Genomic DNA, 5951 nt, shown 5'->3' with positions numbered 1-5951 from the left:
TTATTATTATTATTATTATTAGAGGCAAATTATTAACAATTTCTATACAAGCTGTGAACAGCTTTAGGCTTTATTATGTAGTTAATTCTTTTTTAATTTACATGCTAAGTTGTACCATTTTATATTATATAACTGTATATTTGTTGCTACCTAGCTTCACAAGGTTTTTACATTTTTTAAATATAATCTTTGGATCAATATATTTTATGTTTTTTTTTTTACCATTATTATTATTATTATTTTGGGCAAATTGTGAACAATTTATATACAAGCCTGAGTACAACTTTTGGCTATATTATCAAGTTAATTTCTAATTAATTTTTTTAGCCTTGCAAATGTGCATTTTATAAGGAAATTATATAAGGCTTATAACCAGGTCATTTTGAACCCCAGTTTATTTCTGACTCTACTGGTTGTAGCTCGTCTGACTCTTGCCATCGAGCAAAAGCAGAAGACCGGAAATAAACCTGACACCTGACACACAGCGATAACTTTTTGAGGTTTCTTGTGATGCCAACCAGGAAGGGACTCGTTGCTCCTGCAGGAGAAGATTTCATCAGAAAACAAAGTGTTCGGTCTCTTTGTCTTTTCCGCTGTTTCTACATTGTGAATATGGAAATACATTGCATCATCTCTGAACTGGTGAGGCTTTGTTTGCAATGCTGAGCTACAAAGACATGTTCAGGGTTAGATTTTTTTTTTTTGTTCTGTGTGTCTTTGAAAGTGTGAAGTTATGAAAACTTCTGCTGGAGAAAGTCTATTCCTGTCTCAACCTCAGGAGAAGTATAAGAATCTCTGTACTTTCTCCCCAGAGTATTTTACCTAAACTTTCTCTTTTAGCATTGTATCAGACAGATATTTGTTCATGTTTAAGAATGTGTTCGTATTCATCTGCTTTGAATGAAAACACGTCTTCAGTTAGATAATGAAATCAAAACTATAATTCAACACTGTCTTACCTCGATGATGAAAACGATTCAGTCATTTAAATCTGTGTGGTTTAAAACTATGTCTGAGCGTGATGTAAACTTTGAAAATCTTCTGTGGACAAGGTCTGTCGCTGCATTTTGACAGCATCATTACCACCCGTTGGTCTGCGTGACCTCTTTAATTAATGTTGAAGCCTCTTCTCCTGTCTTTGTCTTTATGTCAAACCAGGGTCACAAATTTGGAAACGGTAGAACAAAGGTTTCTTTTTTTAGTTTTTAGTTCCTTAATTACTGATCTGTAAAATATATCTATATATAAATGAATTAAGATATACATATTAATGTACTAATTATATATGTGTATAATATACCCGTATGGGTGGAAGGATAAATAGATAGAAATAAATAAATCTCTGAAATTAACTGAAATTGGAAGTAAGATGGAAATGTAAAAATGCTAAATGCTACAAAAAAAAGTTATAAAAACAACAGACTATCACTGTGGGCACATTTAGGTAAAACATGCTTAAAGCTAGCAATTATATCAAACAGGTCGCCCAGACACGACATTTGACTCACCACTAGGATACACCAAAAGTAGTTAAAAGCCATAGATTTTTGTTGTTGTTGTTGTTTTTCTTTAGCTGTGGTCAGTCCATCTTTGTTGTTCTCCATGATCATGCTCTAATGTTATCATCAACACCCATGTGTACGAGCCATTGCTAATACATTAGTAGTAGTAGCTGCTGCAAACACTCTCATGGCTCCTTCAGTCTGATTTTTTTTTTTTTTTTTTTTTTTTTTTTCAAACAAAAAAAAAAACCCTTTTTTTTTTTTGTACTGGAAAAAAAACAAAAGCACAGTGATGACAAAGAAGGAGAAACATCCTTTGTTGTTCAGAAAAGTGACAGTTTTAACTCAAACAAGTGACAGACGTGTTATGATCTATTTGTGTCTCTGTCTCCTCTCAGATGCCGTTTCTTTTGTTTGTCAGACGAATGCTCCACGGTTGTCATGACAACACCTGTTGGACAGCAGGGGAGGGGGGGGGGGGAATGGTTAGATTACAGTGAAAAAGACAATAAAATGTAGATGTCATCCTACATTAGCATACGTTATGAAATGACACGTGCACAGAGTATAGGTAAATACATACAACGGAGCATGACGTGTTGCAACAACACTGGGAATAAGTAAGGTGTGGCAAATCAAATTTCGTCAGTGGAGTCATCACTGTCCTGTGCCTACATTGTACGATCAAAAATCAAGGATGTAATGAAAAGTGCACATATGAGTCTAAATCTGCTGAATTAGGAGCATGTTGCATAGCATTGGTGATGATATTTTGAGCATTACTGGTCTGCTGCAGGGCACTTTAAAGCCGCTGTTTCTGTTTTTGTTTGTTTGTTTTTTTATGCAGTGTAAGTCAGTAAATCACATCTATTACATTTGCAGTATAAGTCAGTAAATCACATCTATTACATTAAATTAAATTCCGTTTACTTTATTCAAGAACTAAATGACTAAATGTTCGTGGCTGTAACACATCAGATGTTACCTCGGCAGCAACACTGGCACGTCTGAAGTTGCAAGTTGAATCAAAATCTTACCTCAGCGTAGACATTAGTAATGTAGACAGTGTGCTTGTGCGGACGTGACCTCTGTCAGTAAAGTCATATCTGATGTGTTTTAGATCAGCGTCCGTCTGACGGGGGCAGTAAGAATCGATTAGCGCCAGTGTGAAGATCAATGCTAACAGGCTACAACCTGACAGATTCTCATCAGATGAAACTAATGAGAGATAATGAGCTGAAAATCAGTGGTTACAGGCAATTCTTTTAAACTCGTGTGCAGAGGAAGACAGGTTTTTTTCATTTCATTTCATTTATTTTGGATCTATGTAATTAAAACATTTGTGAATATAATTTGATTCTAAAAAATGAGCTCTTTCCTCGATGATGAATTTGATTTTTTTTTTCTCTATCATCCATCCATGTTGTTGAACCCTGGTGAAGAGTGAAGGAAATGCTGTAGTGATTGATGTTATGTATTTGAACCCAGGCTCCATTTTTTTGCCCTTAAAATTTCTTTCTAATTTCTATTACTTCTCTTATACCCAATCATTTTCCTGCAATAACTTCATCATGATGCAAATTTCCCTTTAACTCCCAGCTAGAAAATCTCCAAATTTCCGCCTATTTCAAACTGCCCCTTTAACTGTAGCTAATGTGTGTTGGTGTCTGTGGGTGTCTATAGATTTAACACACACATTTTCCAGTGTTGAGCTGTGATGATTGCAGCTGCTCGTCTGTTGTTTCCGTTCTGGAGCCCACAGAGTTTTGTCAACACAACAGCCTGGACTCCATCCTGTTTCCTTCATCCTCCATCCTCGCTGTTATCTGGCTGCTCCACACTAACCCTGCTGCATTGTCTGTGATGACACGCCGGCTTTATCTCCATGAAGGACTTAAATGCATACTGACATCTACACAGGAGCCTCACACATGAATGCAGAACACTGTGGGTTTTGCACATTACATTTTCTTTCTTCGCTCCTAGACCTTTTCTGACTCCCCACCGCCGACCTAGCTTGTGTAGGAGCTGCTGTAAATCCTGTCATCCATCCATGATGTTCAGCCTGCTCAACTGGATTTGAGACGAGGTGTGAAAGTCATGTAAATGAAGATCTGCAGTACAAACAGCTGAGAGGTGAGAAGGTGTGAATTTAGGTGTGAAAGCAGTTTTGTAAGCCCTCAGTTTTAGTTTTCTCCAGCATATCTCATAACTCGAAGGTCTCAAAAGAATGAAGGAACGAAATATGTATACTTAAATATTTATATTTTTGGAGTTTTGCCAAAAAGGTAACTAAAGGTAGCTAAAAAATGACAAACAAGCCACTATGAAGATGAAATAGCTGGAGAGAAAATATTTCAACATTTGACTAAACGTTGAACTGACTAGTGCTCTCAGTTAGACAGGTTTTAACTAAGGATGTCCGATATTAGCTTTTTGCCGAAATCCGATATTGTCCAAAAACTTAATTTCTGAGTCCGATATCAACCGATACCAATATAGACCTGGTAATATATTTTTATTTATCTGTACAAACCACTGTATGAGTATGAGATTAATTAAATGAGCTGCAATGCTGCCATCTAGTGACTTTCACTTTAATACACAGCCGTATATCCCTAAAACGATTTTTAGGGCACATCAGGCATTGTGATAAACTGGTAACGATTCTTACAGATATTATATAATATGCTAATATTGGCTTAAAAAAATACGATCCACCATAATCACTTTGTTTCACTCATCAACTACAAGAGGCAGAAAGGCCAACGACCAAGCGATATTATCGACCGATATTAGCTTAATTATGTAATATCGGTAAGAATCATTATTGGTTTTTCCTCTGATAATTAAAACCCGATAGCGCACTGCTTGGGTTTTGCCCAGATAATGTGACCTAAAAATTGTTTTGAAGTGAAACTCAAACTATTATTTGAATTGTTTACAGTATTGTCGTTGTGACAGTACACCAATGCACACAGTGAAATGTGTCCTCTCCCTTTAATCCAAACGGCTGCATATATCGGTATTGGTTGATGTAGGAATTGGAAATCAAGTGTTTGGACGATATAGGCATATCGGATATGGGCAAAAAGTTAATATTCCTAAATTACATATATTTGTATTTTTGACATTTTGGTACTCTTTAATGATTTCTTTTATGATTATCTAAGTATTTTCTTTAAATATTTAAATTTTTTTTAAGGTAGCAAACATTTCTACCTTAAAAACCTAATATCAATCAGAACAGAGCCTCGTGTATATATACAGTATATACTGTATATATGTATATACACAAACAGAAGATCCTGTTCTTTTTTCATTTGCCGACATGTTCTCCATTCACTGTCTATGTTCACTGTGTTGTTGTTGTTCCAGTACTTAGATTTTTTTTTTTTTTGTGGTCCTCAGTGGCCTCAAATACACAGCATTTGCTTTTGTTGTCATGATTCGTCTTCCTCATAATGTTTAAGGGAGTAAAACATGTGACCTGTGGGACTTGTTCCCAGCACTGGCTTAGACATTGCTGTGCTTACAGAGCTGCCTTGATTCTGCTGTGGCAGAGCTTTAACAGGAGGCTGGATGCTGCAGTCCTGAGGGGTTTTGGTCCAAATTCCCACGGCAGCGTCACAGAGCTGCTGCAGAGTCATAACATTTTTGGACCGTTTTCACGAACCCATGCGTGGAAAAATCCCAATAGGTCGTCGGTTTTAGGAAGGGAGTGTTTGTGGAGACTGAACAAGTGTACCTAATAAAGTGGCCAGAATGTGTACGTTTTTGGTTTTTAATCTAAATGAGAAGAAATCTTTTTTTTTTTACTTGTTCCTGTTCATGCTAAACTCCAGGCGATGAGCTTCTACTGCCATCTACTGAGCGAAACCGGCGGTGACGTTCCCTCCCCGCTGTCGTCCTTCTCAGCTGAGTGAAGGAGAGTTTTGTGCTGATGCAGTGTGTGGTGATATTTGAGCAGGTGTGACACCTGATGGTCAGGTCTCGCACGACTGGCAAAAAAGTTAACGGTTTTAAAGCCAATCGATTTTTTTTTTTTTGCACATTCTGCGTGTAGTAAATGGACTTTGAATTTACTGTAAAGTCCACCTTGAGAACAAGGACGAATATGAGTGAGGAGTCACTCTGTGGTGTGTCTCATTTTAATGCTCTGTCTGCTTTTTGGATTTGTTTTCCTCAGTCAGTAGCAGGCAGAACAAAATAACATTTTTTTTTATCTTTGTGACAAAATTTGTATTTTTTTAAACGTGACTTTCTGTATTTTCACTACAAAACTAGGACATATGAGCTTTAACAATGTCAACTTCAGAGTCATAGGATTTTAATTTGAAAAAAGAAAGAAAGATGACAGCACCCCCCGCCGCAAGCCTGAAAAGAACTCTCAGTAATAAAAAACAGTTCTGCTGAGTAATCCAGACAGAATCCACTCTGTGTAAAAGC

This window comes from Cynoglossus semilaevis, chromosome 15, assembly GCF_000523025.1.
Source record: "Cynoglossus semilaevis isolate Cse_v1.0 chromosome 15, Cse_v1.0, whole genome shotgun sequence".
NCBI lineage: Eukaryota > Metazoa > Chordata > Actinopteri > Pleuronectiformes > Cynoglossidae > Cynoglossus > Cynoglossus semilaevis.
The sequence above is the reverse complement of the archived record's forward strand: the minus strand, read 5'-3'. Positions refer to the sequence as shown.